A 27103-nucleotide genomic window follows, 5' to 3' on the forward strand; every position below is an offset into this window, starting at 1 on the left:
TTGGCATGCATCACATTTTTGTAAAAGTGATTGCATGGCTTTAATAATGGATTCATGCCAGTTCAAATTTTACCCTTTTGGCATTCGTTAACTACAGTGATGCATGTGTGGGTGATAAAATGGCCCTGTAAGTCGTAATAAGCCACATCAAATTTCAATGGTTCTAGGGGACCAGCAATTTACTTTACGGTGTCACTCCACTTTTTAAGAAACGTTTTTGCACAGAGGACTGCTTATAATTTCTCATTTCCCTTTTTCTTTCTTCCTATAGCTACTCCTGGTGGATATCCTCCCACTTTCCAGAAGATAGCAGACTACCTTTGGTGGCAGAGGCTGGAGGCCATCTGCTTTGAATATCAGTGGCTCTTCAGGTGGAGGAGGACGAGGCCCAGGCAGCTCCCAATATGCCCGCCGGTCTAAGCTCCTCTAATCAGCCACTAGTGCCTCCAGTCTCCCGGCAGCACCATCAATGCTGCCACCAGCTGACATCAAGGCATCCGCGTCCCACACTGCTGCCCCCCACTCATGCTTAGACCACAATTTCCTGTGACACGTCCTGGAACACTTCGCATGCCTGGACCGCTGGGTGGCACACATTGAGGCAACCCTTGATGATCTCTGGACTGAATGGAGAAAGCCCTCTTTTGACTCTTTTTATTTCCTTTTTTGTGGGAGGGACACTTTTTGTGAAGGGAGAGGTTGGGAAAGGGAGTTGGGACTGGTTTTTCTTTGCACTTTTTCTTTGGATTTTTATTGTTAACCTTTGTTGGCCTTTGGTTGGGGATGGGGTGATTTGTTTGGGGGGATGGGTGTGCCAGTTGTGGGTAGAAAGGGTGGGTTTTCTAGTTGTAAATAATAAAAGGGCATCATTTATTTAACTTCACTTATGCCTTTAATCTTTATTTTGGTCGGTCTTTTAGTTTGCACTGCTGTCTTTTTAGTGTAGCCTGTTTTTTACATCTGCTAAAAAAAGTGTATGTCATTTACTTATACCATTGCTCCACTGCCTTCTGTAACTACATGGGCCACGAGGAGGTCATTGCCAATTTTGCCTACAAAAACCTAGATACACACAAAAAACATTTTCTTCAGTACAAATCAATTACTAACTAAACAAGTTCACTTCAATCCATAGTTGTTTTCTTGCCTGAATAGATTTAGCAAGGGCTACTACCTCAGTTTTCTTACTGCAGGGTTTCTTGAAGGTGGCATCTTATCTTAAGGTGGTAGTGATAGTACTAGCAGGCTAGCGCGGTAACAGGAAAGACACAAGGTGCCACTCCCACCTATGTGAACTTTAATTGCAGGATTAATCAAAGGGTTATTCATCACTATCAATTAGACTGAGGGAAAACAGAGGGTTAGTGGGTTATATATTTCATAACTTTAGAAAGACTGAGACTAGACTACCATGATGACGGCATGTACCACATAACAAAGAAGATCTGATATGATAATAAAACCAGCAATGTCAACTTCGTCTGAACAACGGGAGGCTAGTATTTAATGAAAACTAAACTTAGGAAATGAAATTGTCGAGCCAGGAGAAGTGGGCTCAGAGTCAGGAGTGGCTGGACAAGGTTAAGAGTGTATGCAGCACACAACACAAGGCCTGAATGATGATGTTGATGAATGATGCATGTGTTGGTAAATGGGGTTGGTGTGGAATATTGCTCAGGTAATTGAAGATCATGCAGTGAGTTGGTGTCACTTTCACCACATTCACCCCAGCAAGTGTGTGATGCATTTATGGTGTAAAATTAAATCACACATCAATAAAATGCACACAGCCCATGGGTAGAGGGTTGGAGGCTCGATGACTGGATAGGAAAGGGGATTTGGGGAAAGGCATGACAAAGACAAACAGCGACAATATTCATTGGGGCACTGAGCAGCAAAAAACCATGATCAATCTGTTGTAGAAGGAAATGAAGGGTTTAGTATGACACAGTTCCTTTTAATGCATTGCAAACAGTCTTTCAGCCCCAGAGACACCTAAGATAGTATATCTCTAAATGGTCTGTCTTCTAGTTTTGAAAAATTCAAAGTATGGAGGTTTAAAGTTAACCTTCCCAGTTCTAAAAATATGATTGTAAGAGGAAAATTATACTGTATAGCCAAATTGGGTGGTGCATCTACATTCTTGTCGGAATGCTAGTCACTCTTGAGTGCCTGGCTAGACCTGTCCGGTCGGTAAGCTGGAGTGTTAAGAAGACTCAGTGGCAGAGCAAGAACATACAGAGGATTTTCAAGTTTGAGCCCCAATGCAGCAAACACATGCTCAGTGGCAATTCCCAAATCAATGCACCTGTCTCCAGTCCACAGAGCTGAGTGAGTACTAGGAGTCAGAATCTTCATCATCATAATGGTTTCTCTTTGAAGTCGATAACTGTCTAATTCTAGCTGTTGAGGTAGTTCTACCCCAAGACCTTCCATCCTCCTCCTCTTGATTCTGAGTAAATCTTTCCCAGTCCCAAACCAAGTGAGGGCGACCTTTGTAGTGCACTGAAGTTGAAGATCAAATAGAAAAACAGAATTGGAGTATAGACTGACAGCAGTTTTGTTCATGCTGATTGGAATACCTATGTGTGCCCTGGTATTTTGAATTATGGATAATAATATCGGACTGCTCTGTGCCAGCTTCCACAATGACTGGCTCATCGTCATGATCCTCCTCATCATCCCCTTCCATAATTCTAAGGATTTATTGAACTTTTCTTATCCCTTGCCTCATCTGGCATCTCCCGGTTCACTCCATGTCCCCATCATCATCATCAGAAGTGGTGCTTGGAGAGATAGTAGAGCAGTACCCTTCATTTTCTTTGTTGGAGATATGGGAGCTAATGATTCTAAAAAAGGGGGTTCTTGCTCAGCAGGAAGCTCAACCTCCTGTTCTGCTCCAACTTCAGGAAGATCTACTATTGCTGGCTGTGGCTGCTGCCCCCTTTGCTCTGTTTCCTGAAACGATTAGATACTTCTTTGCAAAAAGGGCAAATCAAATTCAGCATCACTGCTCGTTGGCGTCACCATGATTGAATTGGCTGCCTCACTGGCAGACCTTGTCATGGGCTTAGGTTGGGGGGATGCTTTTGGTGCAGGAGTGCTGCTCCTCGGTTCCTCTGCCAGAGGCCGGTGTGACAGGCCATTGTCTTCTGAAGAAGGTGGCAGTCAGCACATCACTGGTGGAAAGCCGCTTCTTCTTACTGCCCACTTTCTTGGGAGCAACTTTCTTTGGGGCCATCTTAAACCTCTCAGATGGCAGTGGCTCTAAGCTGCATAAAGGGAAGGGATTGGAGGAATGAAATCACTGTACATGGCTTCTCTTTGGCAGTACTGCAGGTGATGTATCTTCTTCTCTTGTGCACCTAAAAGCAACCAAGCAAGAGAAATTTTTTATTTAATGACAAGTGGCATTGTTGTAGGTTGAAATAGTACAGACCAACGTAATTTTAGTGCGGTTGATTACTTATGTAATAACTAACAATTTATCCACACATTGTAAGGTGAAACAACGCCACCATCACTGTACCAAACAATTTAATTACTAATCAGGCAACAAAATATACAGATATAGCTCTTTGCCTCTCCTACATGTATTTTAAAAGAGACACCTGTGGTAATCAGAGATTTGCATGAGAAAAATTAATATTTCTTTAAAAACCTATGGCGTTAAGGTGATCTAGGGAAAATTGAATAATCTTAAAAAAATGATGCTGATGTGACTGCAGTGCACTGCAGCCTGGGTGTACAGGGTGAAATTGAATTATACCTCAAGAAACTGAAGCTGTCACACAACTGTGAGCATGGATGGATGGGTGGGTGGATGGACAAGGCAAAATGCAAAAAATATATAAATATAAAATAAAAAAAAATAAAAAAATAAAAAATAAACAATCTAAAATGATAAGTAAAACAAAATAAAATTAAAGCTAAGAAATTCCAATTATAAACAATCTAAAATATTTTTTAAAAAAGTAAAAAAAAAAAAAAAAAATATACAATTAAAAAAATATTTCATCAAAAAAAAATCAATAATTGCCAATGTTGGTATGACGAGAAGAAAGACACCTATTGTGAAGCAAGGAGGTGAAAAATAAAAAATGCAAAAAAGCTTGCAATAAATTAAGCACTGTTAATGAAAATCATATTCTTAGTACGCACAGTCCACAATGATCCCCAAGCCTATTATTAAACTAGTATCAAATAAACCCATGGAAACCTATGGCAAAGGCACATTGGCTGGATGCAGAAAAGGCCCCCCAGCCACATAATCAAACAGCAGCGAGCAAGGAGGCATGGAGAACAAAGAAAACATACAAGCCTATGGCAAAAACACATTGGCTGATTGCACAAAAAGGCTGCCGCCATATGGTCAAACAACAGCAGAGAGTAAGGAGGCATGGAGAACAAAGAACACATGCAAGCCAATGGTAAAAACACCCTGAGTGAATGCAGCCACATGGTCAACCAACAACAGGGAGCAAGGAGGCATGGCAAATAAAGAACAAATGCAAGACCATGAGAAAGGTATACTAGCTGAATGAACAAATGGCCGCCAGCCACATGGTCAAACAACATCAGTGAGCAAGGAGGTATGGAGAAGAAAGAACACATACAAGCCTATGGCATAAACTCACTGGCTGGATGCATAAAATGGCCGCCAGCCACATGGTCAAACAACAACAGCGAGCAAGGAGGCATGGAGAACAAAGAACACATGCAAGTCTGTGGCAAAAACACACTAGCTGGATGCACAAAATGGCTGCTTGCAACATGGTCAAACAGTGACAGCGAGTAAGGATGCATGGAGAACAAAGAACACATGCAAGCCTATGGCAAAGGCACACTGGTGGAATGCACACACTGACTGCCAGCTACATGGTCATATATCAACAGAGAGCAATGAGGCATGGAGAACAAAGAACACATTCAGGCCTGTGGCCATAGACTACAGAAAATGTCCCCTGGCCACATGGCATGGAAAAGAAAGGCAAATGGCGGCGGCTGACAAAGACACACACACACATACACACATCTCATGAAAGGCAAATTAGCTCCCTTACCTGGCATGGGAAGATTTTTTGTGTAGATCACATACAAGAATATGCTGCAGTTGGCTTACCCTGCTGTAACTTACTGAGGCTGCAACCTGTAATCCCAAGGTTAAATAGGCATCTCTGCATTAGGTGCATTAACCCTTAAAGTGTTGCAGTCAAATAGAAACTCAGATCTGCAGGCCACAAAAAGATCTTAGTATTGGCCTCTTGACCTCCTGGGATTTAACCAGGAATCTGGAGAATGCTCAGTTTTATGCACAATATGTCCAACTGATTGAGTTGCTACCTGCCTATCATATAGTTTCACTAAAGGAATGTCGGTGAATGGTTTAGAATACAAGAGAGGTGCACTTTGAGAAGTCATAGGCCCATATTTATACTTTTTGACGCAAAACTGCGCTAACGCAGTTTTGCGTCAAAAAAATTAACGCTGGCTAACCCCATTCCAACGCGCCATCCGGGCGTCATATTTATGGAATGACGCTAGCCGGCGCTGCTGCCTGGTGAGCGTAAAAAAAATGACACGAACCGGGCAGCGCTGGCGTACGGAATAATGGGGGTTGTGTGTAAAAAAATGGTGCAAGTCAGGTTAGAGTAAAACATTTTACAAAAACCTGACTCGCGTCATTTTACGACGCACAACCACCATGGAAATGACTCCTGTCTTAGCAAAGACAGGAGTCATGCCCCACTGCCCAATGGCCATGCCCAGGGGACTTCTGTCCCCTGGGCATGGCCATTGGGCACAGTGGCATGTAGGGGGGCCCAAGTTAGGCCACTTAAAAATTAAAAAAAAAATACTTACCTGTACTTACCTGTACTTACCTGAGATGGGTCCCCCCATCCATGGGTGTCCTCCAGGGGTGGGCGAGGGTGGCAGGGGGTGTCCCTGGGGGCATGGGAGGGCACCTCTGGGCTCCTACCGAGCCCACACATCCCTTAACGCCTGCCCTGAGCAGGCGTTAAAAAATTACGCAAATGGGGCTGCACGTCATTTTTTAAGGCCAGCCCCCTCCCGTGCGTAATTTTTGCACGGGAGTTTAAATAAGGCGCAAAGGCCTTAGAGTAATTTTTTGCGTGGAAACGCCTACCCTGCATCTCATTAACACAAGGTAGGTGTCCACGCAAAAAAATGACGCAAACTCCAAGAATTTTTACGCTAGACGGGTCTAGCGTCAAAGTATAAATATGGAGTTAGCTTTGCGTCTGATTTGCGTAAAAAAAAACAACGCAAATCCGGCGCAAACAGTATAAATATGCCCCTTAGGGGGTCATTCTTACTTTGGCGGGCGGCGGATGCCGCCCGCCAAAGTAACCCCGTCAGAACACCGCACCGCGGTCGAAAGACCGCTGCAGTGATTCTGAGATTTGCCCTGGGCTGGCGGGCGGCCGCCAAAAGGCCGCCCGCCAGCCCAGGGCAAATCAACCTTCCCACGAGGACACCGGCTCAGAATTGAGCCGGCGTAGTGGGAAGGTGCGACGGGTGCAGTGGCACCCGTCGCGTATTTCAGTGTCTGCATAGCAGACACTGAAATACTTTGCGGGGCCCTCTTACGGGGGCCCCTGCAGTGCCCATGCCATTGGCATGGGCACTGCAGGGGCCCCCAGGGGCCCCGCGGCACCCCCTTCCGCCATCCTGTCCATGGCGGGTTTCCCGCCATGAACAGGATGGCGGTAGGGGGTGTCTGAATCCCCATGGCGGCGGAGCGCGCTCCGCCGCCATGGAGGATTCAGAAGGGCAGCGGTAAACCGGCGGGTGACCGCCGGTTTACCCTTTCTGACCGCGGCTGAACCGCCGCGGTCAGAATGCCCTTCGGAGCACCGCCGGTCTGTCGGCGGTGCTCCCGTGGCCGGTGACCCTGGCGGTCACCGGCCGCCAGGGTGAGAATCACCCCCTTAGTGTCTTAGATGTGGGACATTTGGGCATCTTGCAAACTACAACAAATGAGCATTACAGGAGCTCTGCCATTGTCCCAGTACTAGGATATAGATACATCATGGAAGTTCACATAAAATGTCATCATGAGGGGAGCAATGATAGCTGTGGATTTTTGCAGACTTGAAAGCATTGTTTGTTTCTCAGTCCTTGAGTTTCACAGCCTTATCAGACCTGCCAACTTAAGAAGAAATCACCCTTTGAGGAGGGGGTGGGACATTGGGGGCAGAGCTGCATGCTAAGAAGTGCATTAGAGGCTCTTCTTCCCCCTCCCACTGCCATCCCCCCAATTCTCCAAAATAAAGCCCAAAAGCAGGTTGAGTCTGCTGCCGATTTTCTGTGGTTTTCTCATACCCCTGGTTGGTTAGAGCCTTAAAAGATGAGCTGGAAACCCACTTAGTGCAGGGGTTTCCAGATCGCCGCCCCTGCCACCAGGTGATGCTAGCTCTTCTTTAGAGAGTATGAAGGGAGCCTGTAGTGATGTATTGGTTTGTATGTAAAAGAAGAATGCTATGACATCAGGGGCAGTGGAATGTTGGGGCAGTGGAATGTTGGGGCAAGCTGTGACTGGGGATTGGAATGTTTTCATATGAAAGGTCAGAGTTGTGCCGGTTTGGGGATGGCAAGCTCATGTATCTCTGTCTGTACATTATAACTGGAAATAAACTTTTAAGGAAAGAACAAGAAGAGCCAGTGTACTTACTTCACATGGCGACGAGCAGGATCGTAAAGCAGCAAGCATTGGACTGAGAAAACTGCAATTATTGGAAGGCAACGCTACAGACATCAGACTGAGGATTGGAGAGCAGCTATTTTTGGACCTGCTTTGTTAAAGGCAACTTATTTTAAGCAAGTGAGGGAAGTTTTTTTTTATTGTTTATTATTTATTTATTTTTCTCTTTCTCTAATACAGTTGCCGTTTGTTTACTTTGTTTGAGGCGCGTGTGTACTGCTCAAACGTTAGATTTTTCATCGCCTCGGTCCTCGCGTGCACCCCCGCTTGGTTACTGGTTGCCTGGACAACATAATGCTTAATAACAATGGTGGTCATTCTGACCCTGGCGGTCTTTGACCGCCAGGGCGGAGGACCGCGGGAGCACCGCCGACAGGCCGGCGGTGCTCCAATGGGGATTCCGACCGCGGCGGTAAAGCCGCGGTCGGACCGGCACCACTGGCGGGGTCCCGCCAGTGTACCGCGGCCCCATTGAATCCTCCGCGGCGGCGCAGCTTGCTGCACCGCCGCGGGGATTCCGACCCCCACTACCGCCATCCAGATCCCGGCGGTCGGACCGCCGAGATCCGGATGGCGGTAGGGGGGGTCGCGGGGCCCCTGGGGGCCCCTGCAGTGCCCATGCCACTGGCATGGGCATTGCAGGGGCCCCCGTAAGAGGGCCCCTACATGTATTTCACTGTCTGCTGCGCAGACAGTGAAATACGCGACGGGTGCAACTGCACCCGTCGCACAGCTTCCACTCCGCCGGCTCGATTCCGAGCCGGCTTCATCGTGGAAGCCTCTTTCCCGCTGGGCTGGCTGGCGGTCTGAAGGCGACCGCCCGCCAGCCCAGCGGGAAAGTCAGAATTACCGCCGCGGTCTTTCGACCGCGGAACGGTAACCTGACGGCGGGACTTTGGCGGGCGTCCACCGCCGCCCGCCAAGGTCAGAATGAGGGCCAATGTCTTGTGAACGTGCTGGTTCTTGCGCTGGAAGTTACATGGGAGCAGGAACAGCGCCCTTTTAATGTTAATTAGTACCAAGTACATGGTATTATTTTTTCTATTCTTAATTTTTTAGCAACTTCATTGCTGAAGTTTATCCGGCACAAAGGAAAACTAACAGAAATTATTATAACAGAGATACATGTCTTGCTGAAGAAGTAAGCTAAAGAGTTATATTTTACAGCTATAATTTTTAGTACACCATGTCTTCGAGTGGAGATTCTTCTGGTACAGGGACGTCGCTTTCTTTGCAGTTGAGTACACCAAAGGAATTTTTAGCGTCTCCTGGTGAACCAGCTGTACAATGGAATGAGTGGAAGGAATATTTTTTGAATTACATCGCAAACTTAGAAGATTGCAATGGTTTAATCTCTGCTGAAAGAAAAAAAAGGATCTTAATGCACTGTTTAGGCCCTGAAGGTCTTCGTATTTACAATCAACTACAAAAACACGATAGAGGCGATGAAGATGTGTTTCAAAGTGCTATTTTGGATTTAAATGATCATTTTTCTCCTGCTGTTTGCATTGCGGTTACTCGTCACGCATTTTTCCACAGGAAACAAGAGAAACACAAGGACATAGAGAGCTACGTTTCTGCTTTAAAAAATTTAGCTAGCTCATGTAGGTTTGCTGGTCTACATGATGAACTGGTACGGGACCAGATTGTAATGTATACTAAAAACAAATCTATTCAAGAGAGGTTGTGGATTGAAGGCGAATCCAGTCTAAAGGATATTATTGCTTTAGTAAAGAAAGCAGAATTATCCGAAAGATGTGCGAAAATCACTTTGGCACAGGATAAGAACTTTGAAAAAGTTGTTGCCAAAGTTAGTGATCGCAAGCACAACAAATAGTCCATGGATAAGCGGGATAATGACTTTAAAAAAGATAAAAATCAAACTTTTGCAAAAAATCAAAAATCTAGCATGCCTGATCGATCCAGAAATGAGTGTTTCCGTTGCGGGAGTTCCTTTAATTCTGCAAAATTTGATGGGTGTCCAGCTAAAAATGCTAAGTGTTTGGAATGTGGAATTGTAGGCCATTTTGCTAGGGTGTGCAGGAAGAAACAACTGAAGAAGGTGAACAGTAAAGTGGCCTGCATTAAGGAAGTGGTGGAAGACTGTTCTGATGACAGTGATGAAGACATAAGTTATAAACTGAGGGGTCACAAAACTGTGGTTTTGAACATTTCAGGACAAACGTCAAACAAACCCTTGTGTTGCATATCATTTGGGGGAGTTATGTTGCAGGTGGCAGCAGACTCTGGTTCCCCATACAGTATTGTTTCAGAATGCACATGGCAAAAGCATTTTGTACATAGTTTAGGGGAACATTTAGAAACCTCTGACATTTCGCCTGAAAGTTACACTGGTGATAGAATAGATATTATTGGTTTTAGATTGCTGGTATTCAAATTTAAGCAAAGACAAGCCGTATGTAAATTTTATGTGGCTAAGGATGGTCCGTCGGTATTAGGCTGGAAAGACCAAAAGAAACTGCATATTGTGCTTGATCCTAACAGTGTAGAGCAAGTCTTAGTAATGTGTGATGAAGAAGACACAAAGAAATGGGTCACACAAGAGTTTCCAGGAGTGTTCAATGGGCAAGTAGGTCAACTTAAAGGCTTTATACATCAGATTAGACTCAAAAAGGATGCCAAACCAAAAATTCATAAGGTACGGAATATTCCGTTTATTGTCAGGGAAGAGGTAAAAAAAGAGTTGGACAGGTTACAAAATTCACAGATTATAGAACCAGTTGAAGCTTCTGAGTGGGTTTCACCTTTGGTTGTTGCGCGTAAAGCTAATGGCAAAGTGCGTTTGTGTGTGGATTTGAGAGGTTTGAACGATAATATCATAGTAGATCAGTTTCCTTTGCCTCGTATTGATGAGATGTTGTCTGCCACGAGAGATGCTAAATGGTTTTCCACTTTGGACTTGTCGTCTGCTTACCACCAGGTTAGGTTGGACTATCATAGCAGACATCTTACAACTTTTTGTACACCATGGGGTTGTTTTCGTTTCAAACGTATGCCATTTGGTTTGGCGTCGGCGGCTGCCGTCTTTCAAAGGTTGATGGCGCAGTTATTTGGACATTTGCCTAATGTTACATTCTTTCAGGATGATATTTTAGTTATGGGAAGTAGCAAGAAACATCATGATAAGGAATTGAGGAATGTTTTGAACATCTTACAAGAAAAACGTTTGACCGCAGAGATCAGTAAATGTAGATTTGCACAGAGAAAAGTAACGTATTTAGGACATGAGATTGATCATGAAGGCATAAGACCTAAAACAAAGTTGGTGGAAGCTATTAAGAATGCCCCATGCCCCACATCTAAAGATGATTTGAGATCCTTTTTAGGTCTAGGCGAGTTTTATTCGAAATTTGTAGAAAATTTTTCAGCTAAAACCTACCAAATGAGACTGTTACTAAAAAACAAAGTGAAATTTGAATGGAATGTAAGTTGTCAGAAGGCTTTTCAGGAAATTAAGAATGCAATTTTGAGTGCTCCAATGTTGCATGGGTACGATCCAAAAGCTTGTTCTATTATCACTACGGATGCGAGTGGTAAGGGCCTTGGTAGTGTATTAACACAAAGTGACAATGGGGGTAAAGAATATGTGGTTGCATTTGCATCCCGTTCTTTGTCTCCCACAGAGGAAAAATACTCTGTAATAGAGAGAGAAACTTTGGCATGTGTATGGGCATTAGAACACTTTCGGTAATTTGTTTGGGGGCAAAAATGCATCATACGGACTGACCATAAGCCTCTTACTAAATTGTTAACTACAGAAGGTTTATGTAGAGCATCTGCGAGAATAGCTAGACTATCTATGAGACTACAAGATTTCTTATATGAAGTGCAGTATGTTCCTGGGGTAAAAAATGTTACTGCAGATTTTTTAAGTAGAATGTCCTTACCTTTAAGAGAGTTGGATCAACATCCATGGAATGACTGGTGTGTAGCTGGTGTGTTTGATGAGAATACTTTAAGCTCATTGCAAAAAGAAGAATGGATCATGGAGTATGAGAAAGACGAAGTGTTGAAAGAAGTTAAAAACAAAGTGATGTTCGGTTGGTATAATGACAAGAAAGTCAAAAGCAGTGATATGTTAAGAGCTTTTTGGGAAGTGAGAGATGAATTGAGCATTGAAGGTGATTTTGTGTGTAGAGGTGGGAAGATTATTCCCCCCCTGTGGTATTAGAAATAAACTTATTGCTATTGGACATGAAGGTCATTCAGGAATATCTCGCACCAAAAGAGGAATTAAAGTACTTTATTGGTGGCCAAAAATTGATGTAGAAATTGAGAGATATGTACGTGACTGCATGGAGTGTGAGAATAGTGACAAATCTCAAAAGACACTTAACCCGCCAATTTCTTCTTCAAGTTGTCCTAATATACCATGGGAAGAAGTTGCTTTAGACATTATGGGTCCTATTACGTGGCATGATGGGACTTCAAAGTTTATTGTGGTTTTAGTTGATTTGTTTTCAAGGTGGATTGAATTTTCTGTGTTACAAAAAATTGATACCAAGGCAGTGATTAATTTTTTGGAGGAAATATTTTTGAGGGAAGGATTTCCCAGAATTTTACTGACGGACAATGGTGTTCAATTTAAATCTGAGGAAATGAAAACTTTTGCTAAAATGACTTGTATTGAACAAAGGTTTACAGCTTTATATCATCCCAGGGGGAATGCTGTAGTGGAACGTATAAATAGGATTTTCAAGGGCATCATTCAAATTGCAAAGCATGGAAACAAAAGTAATATAGATTCTGAGTTAAGGAAAATGTTATGGGCTTATAGAGTGACACCTCATGAGACAATAGGTCAAAGTCCGTTTGATATAATGCGAGGTAGAATTACATTTTCGAAGATTAACCCTGGTTGGATGCAAAGAAGCAGACAAGTACTTTGGAGCAAGGAACATGTAAGAAAGTGCATAAAGAATTCACAAGAAAAGAACAAGGAATATTTTAATAATAAATATGGCACTAAAGAAGCACATTTGAATGTGGGAGATTGGGTGAGAGTGAAATCCGTAAGGAAAGTGGCTAAAGGTGAGAGCAAGTTTGGCGAGCCTATAAGAATTAAGAAAGTGATGAGAAATACTGTCATTTTGGATGATGGCAGTGTATGTCACATGAGTCGCGTTGCTATTGCTAAGCCTTGCAAACAACAATTTGTGCAGTATGATTTGCTGGAAGGTAATAATAACAAATATTGGTGGTTGGAGTGTGATATTGATGGTAACAAAGATTCTAAAGTTATTGGGGAATTGGGAGCTAGGGGCTGTCAGGAAGGTGTCCAGACTCGTATTAATATGGGAGAATTTGAATGTAATGTGAATGAGCGTGAACAGAATAAAAATGTAGTTTGTGGTGAAGTGAAGAAAAGTTGTTTGGCAGGGTTTTGAGAAAACCTAAGGTATTAGAACATTTTGTGTGTGATTAAATAAAAATATATATATTTATTTATATACATATTATTATTTTATTTTTTTCTTGTTTTTTGTTTTTTTTTTGTAAGGGAAGGGGATGTGTAGTGATGTATTGGTTTGTATGTAAAAGAAGAATGCTATGACATCAGGGGCAGTGGAATGTTGGGGCAGTGGAATGTTGGGGCAGGCTGTGACTGGGGATTGGAATGTTTTCATATGAAAGGTCAGAGTTGTGCCGGTTTGGGGATGGCAAGCTCATGTATCTCTGTCTGTACATTATAACTGGAAATAAACTTTTAAGGAAAGAACAAGAAGAGCCAGTGTACTTACTTCAGAGCCGATATCAAATGACATACACGGATGTCAGATCCGTCAGATTCGAGTACGAGTGTCAGATCCGTCTCCTGCAGTTCAGCACGGAAGTGCACCCTGAGCACCCGTCAAACACCTTAATGCTGAGATATCTGTGCATGGTGAAATAGAAATCAGTGGGGTATTTTGAAAGTGCTGAAGATGTTTTAGCACTGGGATACAGCAGTTGTGAGAGTTTGGAAGCTGTTTCATTTCTTGAAAACCAGTGCAAGGTATAGGTAAGAATAGTGGTAAATTGCTAAGGCTTTGTAGATTTCTTAATACTTGGATAGTTGCCTATTACAAGTCAGGGGAGAGATACATTCAGATCTCTTAGGATGTCTCAGTCGTAGGACAGCAGTGCACAGTAAAAGTAAGGAACTGTGAGTGTATCACTGCAAGCATAACTGTATATAATTCAGGCCTGAATAGATGTGCATTGTGGGATCTCTGAGGATGTCTGTGTGTGCATGCCCCTGCTCAGAATACATTTGCAACAAGAGATCTCGGAAAATGCCTCAATACCTGGGTGTCAGTTCATTGTAAACGCCAAAGCAGGTGTGCAATGTCACTACACATACGTTTAAATTGCAATGTGATAACTGTTAGCATAATCCCACAACAGGCATACTCTAATGTATTACGTTCAAATTTTAATATGTTTTAAAGTACTAAATAAAATACAATATTTCTTTGCTTAGCCCTGTGCAAAAAATAATAGATAACCAATTGGAAGCCCACTTTTACTTATATTTTATCTTTTATGGTTCTGGGAATTAGAATTTCTCTTCAGAATATGCCCCTCACGCTAACCTTTTCACTTCCTCACCCCTCCTGAACTCTCCTTGTCTCACCATACTTTTTAATTGCTTGCTGGGAAATCTCAGCTTTGCATGCCCCAGTAATACTTAAGATATGCACCTGCTGGAAGCAAGCAAGCATGCCCTCTTCATCTCTGGAGGCATAATTGTTCACTGCAGCTCTCTAACCTCTCTGCCAAACAGAACGCATTCATCGGTACCATGGATTGAATAATTAACCTTATTTGGTTTAACATAGAGCTTGTTAAACATTATGAACTCAGCACCTTTATATTTAACATTTAACATGTGGGAGCCATCTACAATGCAGGATGAAATACTTTAGCTAGACAAGGAGGTTGATAACCCAGCTGGACAGATCTTCGTCGTGGCTGCTAGTTTATATCATGACAAAATATAGGGGCATATTTATCGAAAAGTGGCGCATCCTTCATGGTGCATCACTTTTCTAGCACCCATTGCATCTGAGTAATGATAGCATTTGTACCATTGTGTCCACATTAGCGTCATAATTTATGATACTGAGAGAGCGTAGTTTGATATTACATATTATAGACGTGAAATGCTTATGATTAACAATGCTGCATTAAATAAAATATTAATTGAAACATATTCATTAACGTAAAGGATATTCATGTGTGTAAACTAATGTCAACTGTAAGAAGTAATCGTTCATAGATTGCCAAAGCTGTGCACATTAAAACACATAAAGACTGCATTCGTTAGAATCATATATCTTAAGTTAGCGTGAGTCAAGCAAAGCTGTGTAGCTCTCATATTAAAGCGTATTTTTCTGTCTCTTCAGTGTACTGACTTGCAAAAGACCATGACCCAGCGATTGTTCTTTTCTTCACTAGTTTGCAACATCCCCCGATTCTCCCATCCGCATGTTAGTAGCTTCTAGCATAACAGATATATACTTTGAAACATTAATGGACACTTCCAAGGACGATGAAGCGAGAAGAAGAGAACTTTTGACCTGATACGTGCAAAGTTGATGAAGTAATCCCGGATAGCCACCTACGAAAATCCATCAATTATGAAGACCAATTAGAAATTAGGAGAGTATCAAGAAATGACAAAATGCATTACTTAATGTATAATTTGATAGGTTACCAATGGTGGGGTGTATTGACTGACCAATAGAATTTTGGGGGAATGGATCACGAAAAAGAGATAAAAACCCATGACACAGGAGACAAACGACATTAGGTAGGGAATGATATCGATTGCTTCCCGAAACTCTGTCACTCTATTTTGTGACTTGAGACTTAGACAAAACCATCCTTGCCCATAGACTGCCCTCTTACACTTTTCTCCTTATGAGGAGAGTGTCCCTTGCCTTAAACTTAGATAGACTGACGGTGATCTAACTGATGTCCTGAAGACGAAGACTGATCCTGTATGCTGACCTATCTTGAGGAGGGTAATGATAAATGTTGCTAATGAAATCTACTTATTTGCTTTTCTTTCTAGGTACCAACTGCTGTATGTTTTTGATTAGGGACCTTAGTTAGATGTTTTCCAAGTTGGTGTTCAAAATTGTGTGCATGACGCCCAACATGCTAATGCTAATTAGAGGTTAGACGAGGTATTCATTCTGACTGACAAACTAACGTGACTGACGTGATGCTATGCTGAACTAGTATCTTTAAAAAGTTCGATGTATTACGATTTGCTTATATCTATCTGATTGTCTACGTTACTGATCTTTGCATTATTGAAAGCTTATTATGGTTGTCATCTTGTGACTATGCTTATATGCTTCTTGGTTTCGAGATTGATGCATTCGCTATTAGATTGTAATCAATAGGGAATAAAACTCATAAAACTTCATTAAGGTGTGGTTATTCATGACTGAAAGGTCATGGTGGCGCCGAATGTGTATTAATGCCTAAAGCAAGATATATTTTGGTGTTAAATGTTGACAATGTTATTGACATATTGATTGATATTTTGATCAGTCATCTCGTCCTACGGCGTCTCACCACTGGGCCCAAAGATTCATCGGCCTAAAACGAGTCCTGATGTATATAAATTAACATAGACGGACGCGTTAACAATACCATGTAGTGCTTTGCTGGATTAGCGTCATAAATGATGGTGCTAATGCAACAAAGCACAGGGAGCTCCATTGCTTTCAATGGGAGTGCCATCTTAACGCATGCCATAATGATGCTAAAAATGGTGCAGTGAAATCCAGTAAATTTCACTGCGCAACTTTTCTGGGCCACCCTATGTGGGAACACCCCCCCTCGCATACAATATACCTGGCGCAGGCATAATGTAATGCAAGGGTTTACAAAGTGGTGCAATGCTTGTTTCTTGCCACTTTGTAAATATGGCACGGGGAAATGCTACCTTAATGCCACACCTGCATAAAAATAACACAAATGTGGCACAAGGTAGCGTTAGGGGCATCATAAATATGCCCCATAATCTTTTCATCCTTCCGAATAGGATGCAAATAAATATGATGCCTTTAGTTATATGGCATTTTTACATCACAAACGTAGGCAAAGGGCAGAGGAGCGCTGTGCATGGTCAAATACAAGCATACAGTCAATTAGTAATAGAATACCTAACTGGGCTGCTGACTGTTAAAGTATTTGTGACGTGATATTCTATAAAGAGGTAAGTCTTCAGATTTTTTTTTAATTGGAGTAGTGTTGGGGCGGTGCTGATGGATATGGGGGATGCTGAGTTCAGCTATAGTCACTCCTGGTATTTGAAGTGCTAGCAATTTACAACCAAACGCTTTCATACACTATCGGACCATCATAGTCATATCATACTAATGCATTCCACTATAAATAAAGACATATGTAAAAACTTATGCAGTTTTAGATCCTTTGTGTTACCAAAAATTGAAAATATGTCCTGGTGCTTTTCTTATCTGTCATAATAAAAGGGTTGCAGAAAGAAGAGCAGAATGCCAATAAGAAGCTCAATATTTTAATTAAATACAAGAAGCTTTGTGAGGACCCCCTTGGTGACACAGGTTCAGACAATGAGAGTGCAGGGATGTGGATGGGGACGCCCACAGCATGACAAATGGCAAATGAGTGGCATCTGTTATTTTTATAATAACACGCAGCCAGGATGCGAGCTACAAGAGTGCATGGGGGATACAATGAGAACCCCAACAGTGTGAACAATTGTAAATGAGACAACCCTGTTTACTTTATAAGGACCCATTCAAGAGCTTTCATTTGTGCACAGATTAAGACTTGGTGCTTTTATTGACTCACGAGTCTGAAGCATTGGGTGCAATATGCTTGGGGTCCTGTTTCCTGCTAAGAATACACATTGAAGTTAGGATACCTCAACATCATGGTAGTGTGAAAGGTGGAGGACAGCATCCTAAGAATCTCCTTAAACGTCAACAATAAACTCCCGAATGGTTGAGTGCCACTATTGTTGGGAAGGACTTGCTAAATTGCATAGGCTGCCCTGTGGAGTCCACATTTTATCACATGTAAGATATATATACATATATATATATATAAAAAGTTTTGATTGTTTGTCCAGCACTTGTTTTTGGTGTTTTGCCTAAATTCGCAGACCAGTGTGTTAATACTATATAATACTGAATATTCAACGTACACATATAATTGTGATATAAATTACATTTTGGCGAAAAAAGAGAGTAAAACACAGGGCCCACAGACTGATTGGATGATAGCTCTGTCTTTGAATAAGTGCCATGTAACTTATTCATGATTACTGATTGAATTAAGTAGAACGCAAATGTTTAGCTGTACTGCTCAGTCCTGACAGATTATTGTTATATTGTTTCTCAGAACCCTCATAGTTTAGTGCGGGTCCCTTATCACTATAAATATCTTTTTTTTTCTTTTTTTTTTAAATGATACTGTATTTCTTAACAGTGTTTAAAGAGGACATATATGTGCTTGACTGAACCTTCCAGTCATTAAAAGGTAATATGAACAAACACTGGGACCTATTCACAGTAAATTTGCAGGTGTAGATTTACTCCTTTAACACGTACTACTGCTCTGGTAATACCTTCCTACTTTTTAGCTATACACCATTTCTAAGTGCAAATTTACTGCAAGGTGTAGACTTACATTTGTTTATAAACATAAATATATAAAATATATGAGTCTATTTTAATAACTAAGATTGAAATTAATTTGAACAATTCCGCTCTTATTATCATTTTTACATTTCACATGTACTTATCAGTTAGTAAATGTTATTCAAACTTAGTTGACTAATTAATTTTACATTTGTATTAAAGTTTGGATCTTTTCATGTAATTCGTTTTTACAAAAATGTAAATTGTAAATATAACTTTATTGAATTAAAAAACATTTTAAAATGAAAATAACATTAACATATATATATATATATATATATATATATATATATATATATATATATAGAGAGAGAGAGAGAGAGAGAGAGAGGATTCATAGCATCATTCTAATTTCGGTTGACGAGGGGTAAAAACATTGCACAATTACGGCACTTAGGGAAATTGTTGGTAGCCCGTACAGGTTTTAATTTATGGAGGAGGACTACAACAATATAATAACTTATGTGCCATGTTATATCTGGTATCAGCATTTTTTTTACATTTTAGGATATATGGTACGTGGGTCTACTCGTGACTTCATTAAATATATTTGCAAAAACGCTGCCCTTGGCATGCCCCTTCCTAATTGCGACTCACAAACCTAGTTTGTGATCGGTAAATAGATTACCTAATTGCAAAACAGTATTTGTACACACCAAAATGCTTTTCTCTGTGTGCTAACAGCCCAATTCTACAAATTGGGCCGTTTGCACACAGAAAACAACTGTGTACAGCTTCTCATTTTTCCAAATGTTGTGATCCTGAGCGTCAACAGATTATTTTATGTTATCTAACTCTTGAACTCACATTTACTATATGTTTGCGTGGTGAGCGGCAGTGGCTCTTGCTACACAGCAGTAAAAATCGAAAAGTACATCAACCTTTGAGTGCAAAAATATCTGCGGGCCAAAAGCAGACTTTCAACATAATCCCTGTTGCACAATAGAGCGCCAAATGCCTGTTATTTTTGCAAAAGAAACGCAAAGGGTCGAGATCGACGTAAACACCCACAGGTTTCACTCAAATCCAGACCTACTAAAATAGACTGAAATCATAAGGCCAAAGAAAACCAGCCACAAACTAAAGACAAGTGTATGATATAGAGTTGCAGAATTGGTGACGCACATGCATCAATAGACATGCTCTGGGATAATTTTGTGCATGTGCTATGGTTGAAGGAAAATATAAATCTTGCTATTTAAGTAGATTATTGAAACCCCACGCACTTCCTAAAGATCTCCCTTAAGCCAAGAAAAAAAAAAAACACTTCCTATTTTGGTAAAATGTTATGGTTGACTCAATAAATGTGGACTAAATAAAGAGGCCACCAGTTTCTCCTTACTGGATATAAATGACCTCTCAAGAAGAATGCCCAGAAAAAGGTTCTTGCAGTAGGCTAATGAGGTGTCATAAATCGAATGTATTTTTTCTTGATAATTACTAGTGTTGGGTGAAGTGGATAAATTGCCAACAACTCACAAAGTGCAGGTACTCAAATACCGTAAAGAATTAGTAATGGCCTTTCTCTCTTGTGTGGAGTGGAGGAGGGTTGTGGTTGAGAAAGTAGTTAGAATGAAAAACATACAACACAATGCTGCATAGAGGAGTGACTGGACTTCAAGTCTACCTTCAACTCTTTAAGAATATATCACAAGTGTGGTTTGAGTTCGGCAGTTGGGCAGTCAATAATCATCCGGTTATTATATTGTTTTGAAACAATTATGTTGTGCTTACTACTTTTATACAACAAATCGTCAGTCTCTCATAAGAATTGGAGTTTATTTAAAGTTGGAGGTATGCAGAATCTGGAAGGCAGCAAAGTTGATGTACATCGTGCATGCTCACCAGTTATCTGCCGTTTCTCTGGACAGAGCGCCAGAAACAGCCTGCAGCATCCATGCAGAAGGACAAAGATTTAAGGAACTGGAGCCACCAGCTTGCTCAGGCTCTAGGTGTGCCTCTCCTGGGATGCCATTAACCCTGCACTCATTTTCACAGTCACAAAGCTCAAGCGGAAGATTTATGGAAAGTGGCACTGCACTGAGTGCAGCGCAACGTTCCCTGCGTCCCTTAGCACCCCCCCTACCACCAACATGTGTGTGTCGTATTTAAAATACGGCTCATCATAGCACAGGGTAGGGAGCAACAGAGCAAGTTCTCATGACACTGTTGATGTACTCTGCAGGAATAGCGCCAATATATCGTTGCAACTCCTGCAGAGTACATAGGGCCTCATTCTAAAGAACGGAAGCCCCCTTTTAACGCCGGCTCTTGAGCAGGTGTTAAAAGTGCCATAAAAAATGGTGCAAGGAAATCTCATAGATTTCCTTATGTCATTTTTCCAGCTCCCCTAACGGGGGAACGTCCCCCTTGCATACATTATGCCTGGCGCAGGCATAATGTAGCACAAAAAATATAGCACAGGGATTTCGGCCTCTTTGGGCCACATTAACATAAAAATTAATAAGCGCAAGGTGACACTAGGGCATTATAAATATGCCCTAGAATACCATGGATGTTAGGAGAGTATTAACTTCAGGTATAGGTAACAGCTCTCATTTCCAAGAGGGTGCTAAGGTATTTCCAATTTAACAGAAAAGGCAGGAAGATTTCAGTCCCACAACTCGAATCATCTGCCACCAACACCGTTTTTTAAGAGGATTCCATTGCAAACATCAAAAGTGCTAAATTTATCCTAGCTTCTGACCCGCCAAACAAAGTTGTTATTGCACATATTAAGGAGCACCTCTCATTCATACATAGACTACTGAGACCTCTGGTGGAAAAAAACAAGCAACCTAATGCAAGGCCAGGGAGAACGTCTCAAAAGAGCCTCAACATGTGGTCGAGATTTGTTATTGTTACTTCCTACAAACAATAAGGCCAGAACAAGCATTTGCAATGTAACGGGTCTCGCATTTGCTCAAGATAGAGCTATTAGCGTTGTAAACTCCTAACCAGACTTTTCTCGCCACACAAATTAAAAGAAAAAAGGTGCTATGTAAAATGCAGCGTGATCGCGTTGAAATTGAAAATGAAAAAAAACGGAGTGTGATCGCACTATGGAAAACCCAGAGCGCTCGTGCTGCATGGAAAATAAAAAGATAAAGTAGTCCGGACACCATGCTGAAAACATGGAGCCTCGTATGTTTTCAGTAGTTGCCCACTGCGCTCGAGGAGGACTAAACACTGGAAAAGGCATGACACATGCATGCCTTTCACTAATGAAATCAAGTGGATTTTAAAAAGCAAGCCCACAAAGCAATGAAAGTGACAGGTGTGGCATGGGCTTGGTTAAAAGCCCAAAGAGAGATTACAACAGGGACAGAGCGCTTGTGCGCTCGACCCTAAAAATAAATGTAAAAGAGGGCAAAGAGACAGCTTGCGAAGAGACGTTTTGATTTTCAGTCCTGCAGACCATATTTTTTAGCCTACAACCATGACGTTAGAGATTTCCTATAAATTGCATGTTGTACCCTCCTTCCAACACACAAGCACACACCGATTCACATTCTGCACGTAGCAGACTATCACACCCCTATACATAGAACCATGGGCCAGATGTACGAAGCTTTTGCAAAAACAGGTTTCAAATTTATGAAGGTGTTTTAGTGTTCAACCAACAAGATTGTGGAGTGAACCAAATGGTTGCAATTCACCATTTTGTCCAATAGGAAAAATATATTAGCGATTTATTTGCGTTTCCTAAATGGCATATATAAAGTTTTGGCAAACTGCGAACAGTCCGGAAAACAACGCATTGCTTTCAGAAATTAGCCTTAAGTGGGGCCAGGTGGTAATCAGGTGTAAAGTACCAAACAAGAGATCAGACATTTTCACTAAGCTGCTCGGTATACTCCCGCAAGAAGGGGAGTTTTAGTTCCACAGCAGCAGAGGAAAAGACAAAGACAAAAGCACATTTTTAGAGTTAGATTAATTTTATTCAGCCGATTGAGAAGGAGATATACGACACATATAGACTCGGAACCAATGTTATTTTTGGACTTAGTGCAGATTTTGAACCAGCGTTGTGTGGGGATGGAAGTGTGACTATTCAATAGATGTACATGCTTGCGTGCATCCCTTTTAGCGTCAGGTGGAGTTGCTACAGCAGAATATGTTTCTCAGAGCTAAATGTAACGGTTTATCCATACTTTTCTAGATTTAATGCAGCTTCACATAAACACATATTGCATTTCCTAACACTTCTCGTGAATAACAGCAAAGCAAGGTGGACTTTTTTAGAATTGATAATTTTCCACAGGTTCCACAGGTTATAGGCTGTGTATAGGGTATTTGTGTTTTAATTTGTCCACCAAGTGCCAAGGAATACTTATACATAACTATACAGGAATCACAAAAGGCAGCACTTTAAATAGATAAATTGTATGCATTCCAGGCTATTCGATAATGGACCTTGTAACTATGTTTCTATGCATGATTCCCATATCTTCAAGCAGCGTGGCCTTACAAACGCCTTTCTAGAGGAAACTATGGAGAGGACTACCTATTAAGGTATCATTTGTAATGAGAAAATAATGTAGGTGTATGTCTTTGTGTAATGAATTGCGTCCAGAAAGAATCTCCCACTACACCCAGATAAAGACAGTGCGGATGACGAGGAAGATTTGCCACCACAATCGACTTCAAGATAGCATGAGGTTTGTAGAGAGCAGGTTCGTTGTACGTATGCTGCTAAAGACTATTTATTTCTAAGGTAAGTATATTATTACCATGTATGTAAATAATGAGTGAGAAAATCGTATTTCAAGTTTATTCACAAGGAAAAAGAAGAACCATAACCAACATCAAATAAACACAAATATGTTAAAAAAACGTTTTATGTTTAAATCGTAGCTTATCGTTTCATTTACTGTCTCTTTCTTGACTTGCATGGAGTCGGTCTGTCATTGTTTGACGCCGACATATCACCTTCTGTTTCAGCAGCTTGACTCGTTCGTTCCTAAAAATAAATAACACAAAAGCACACCACAATTCACAGTTTCATAGTTTTACAAGACAACAAGCTATATATAAATGTTTTCAGACATAAAAAGTTGAACTACATAAAAAATGTTGAGCGGAAGCATTTTCCCTCTAAAAAATTCATACCGTATTATAGGATCATATAAACATGCAGGATTTTGCATGGTAGGTATCAAAAGTCAAATACAAACATAACCAGACATATCACATAAAATAAAACATTTCTATTTAAAAATATAAGAGTATCTAAACATAAAAAGTACATTAGAAGTGATAAGTGCATACATTAAAATTCACGAATGGGTTCATCAATAGCCACTCCCCACGTCTATTGTTAAGTTTTCCCCTATTTTTTTAAGCATGCTCAATCTACAATGCCAAATAGAATCTAAATATTTTGCCAAACAACAAGCCACTAAAACAGATGAATCAGATTTAAGAATTCTCAAAGCCAATGAGCAGTTCTTGAAACCCATTTTCCTACATAAAGGAATAATCCAACAAACTCTCTGTTTATGGTATGCAGGACATTGGAAGAGGACATGGGTTATGGATTCTTCCCTGACACAGCCCATTGGGCACATCTTAGAAGTGCAACTAGTGTTAGTCCATTTATGTGTTAGGATGCGCAGAGGAAGAGAATCTATCCTAAATCTAATATACAATGTACATGCACGTGGAGAGAGTACTATGTCCATATATTGCGCAGATTCATAGTGGCATTTGATTTGTAAAAAACTGCCCGTCATAGAAGATGATGAAACAGCAGATAATTGTGAAAGTTGGACATAGAGCCAAAATGCATCCTTCAGTGTCTCTATTGCATTTTTTGGAATAGATGGCGGATCCTTCCAGTAAGACCCCAAACCAAGTAGTGTGAAGGTCCGTTCTACATACGCACACCACTTGATTTTTGAACTAGTGTTATTGGCCATCAGGTTAACTAACCTGCATCTATAGGGAATAAGAGAGTCTAGTGACCATAGGCGAATCCAAAACAACAAAGGCCTGAGAGCAGCGATCTGACTAATGGGAGGCAGATTTAGATCCATTCGAATAGGGAGCATTGGGGTGCTGGAAGGAACTCTTAGCAACGACCTTAAGAAACAGTTTCCCACCGTTGTCAGATTGTCTAAATTGCAGTGGCCCCACAGTTCGGCTCCATAAAGGCCCCCCCCCCTTGCTTATGATTTATAAATTTCAATAGCGGGCATCATGGCAAAGCTAGGAGATCTAGCTGCAAATCTTACAATACCACTCGCCCGTTGTTTCAAGCGGAAATTTGCTTTCTGGAGATGAGAATACCACTTGTGTGAGTCTTCTAGTTTCAGGCCTAGGTAATCAAAATTGCCAACTCTTTCCAACGCGGCACCCTCTAAGTAAATGGGTCGCCGCATCCTGCCTTTTTTGTCCCCAAACACCATACATTTAGTTTTTAGTCGATTAATTTCCAGGCCATGGTCGTTACAGAAGTCCATGAACCTCGAGAGCAGGGTTGAAAGACCTGTGGCTGTTTGGGATATCAACAAGATGTCATCAGCAAATAGGAGGCAGGGGATCTTCTGCCCTCCTAATTTGGGGGCTTCATTAGAACACTCCATAAGATAGGAATGCATGCATTTATAAATAGAAGAAATAGGGTAGGGGCGAGTACACAGCCTTGTCGCACGCCACGAGCAGTAGGGAATTTTTCAGTTAATTCACCTTGCCGACCCCATCTAATTCTGCCATAATTACCAGTATAGAGATCTCTGATGATATTTAAAATAGAGCAAGGGACTCCCATTTTAGACAAGACCTCCCACAATTTGTAGCGGGGTACTAAATCGAAAGCTGATTTTAGGTCAACAAATGCTACGAATAAATGACCTAAATCCGCATCGACAACTTTCCATTTAATGTAAATGAAGCGGAATATCTGGTCTATTGTACGGATTTTTTCTCTGAAGCCCGCTTGGAGGTGGTTTAGGATTTGGTTTTCCACTATCCATTTGCTCAGCCTGCTCAACAGTTGATGGCAAAATATTTTTTGAAGATTGTCGAGAAGGCTGATAGGTCTATAATCTCCCGGGGAATTCCTCTCTCCTTTCTTATAGATGGGCACAATAATTGCCTCTTTCCATGAGTCAGGGTAGGATCTAGTAGTCAAAATGGCGTTAGAAAGCCTGTTAATGTACGGACTCCAGGTGTTCTCATCCGCTTTAAACATGTCAGGAGGGATCCCATCCAACCCTGGGGCCTTCGCTGCTTTTTGAGCAGTGATGGCCAGCGCAGTTTCATTCAATGTGAAGGGAGGCAAGGAGGATGTAGACGAGTGAGATGTTATCAGCTCTCCCAAGCTCGGTGCATCACAGGCCAGTGGGGAGCCATACAGTTCCTTGAAATGGGAAAGCCAGGCATCAGGGGTAATATGGGACTCCAGATAGGGTGCTCGGTTCTGGTCACTACGAGAGACCAGAAACCAGAACCGTTTAGAGTCATGGGCCCTAGCTGCCTCAAATAGATCACTCCAAAGCCCCTCTTCGTACTCATGTTTGCTCTTATTGAATGTAGAAGCATAATGGCATCTAGCATTGATAATACCTAGTCTGTCCTTTGTCCTTAACACAAGATATTTTTAGCCTCTCTACACCTCTAGTTAAACCATTTGGAGCAGGGTTGGGCACAAGAGTTAGTCAGTGGCCTAGGACATTTAGAAAACAACTCTTTTAGGGTAGTGAAGAGGTCCAAATGGAGAGATGTAACTTCAATTGGAGCAAAAATAAGGCTATCATCAAATAACTGGTGGGAAGAAATTAAGGCACACAGTTTTTCTCTAAGCTTGTACGATCTCTCAAAGGAGTCCCATCTTACCGTGCGCCTATTGCTAGACAACTCCATAACACCAGAAGGAGCAGAAGGAAATACAGCTCCTGCTAAGAGAGATCTCTTATACGTGATCTGGAGAGGGGCATGATCACTAGTATGTGGATTACCCACTTCCACGTCTAATATGTGGTGCCAAACTCTTAAATCAAAGAAAATGTAATCCAGTTTATTGCTATATAGACCCCTGAAGAAAGTTGGTCTGGCGGGAGTGTCAGCTGGAAAGCGGCCGTTACCAAGACGGAGACCATGAGATATCATAAGGTCTATTATCTGCGTAGCCCTAACACAAGGTTTATATGAATTTTGTTGAGTGGAATGGGGAGGAATATTCCACACACTATCTTTAGGCTGTCTAACCTCTATGAGGTCTGAATTAAATTTGAGTTGGACATTAAAATCCCCTGCTATTATAATATGATATTTAAGATGGAGGTCCGGGATTAAAGTATTCAATAGCTCGATAATAGTTGAGCGATGGTTGGAAGGTCCCGGCCTACTGTAGATGTTTATACAGAGAACAGGGGAGCCTGAGATTGGTTGGATGGCAATAGCCAAAATATCAAAGGAATCCACATATATCTCCTTTATTCCTCCCACCTCTGTCGATTTTACCCAGGTACATAAGCCCCCTACTGCCCTACCTGCTAAAGATGGCTTAGCTGGTTTAAAAAAGGAGCTAAGCCCCTGTCTATACGTGCAGTGTTTTGCCCAAGTTTCCTGAAACATTCAGACATTAAAGTTTTAAACAAATGCCCCCCACTCAGTGTCAGAAAGTTTGCCATTAATGCCAGCCACATTCCAGGACAGAAGTTTTGCT

Source organism: Pleurodeles waltl, chromosome 3_1, assembly GCF_031143425.1.
Source record: "Pleurodeles waltl isolate 20211129_DDA chromosome 3_1, aPleWal1.hap1.20221129, whole genome shotgun sequence".
Classification (NCBI taxonomy): domain Eukaryota; kingdom Metazoa; phylum Chordata; class Amphibia; order Caudata; family Salamandridae; genus Pleurodeles; species Pleurodeles waltl.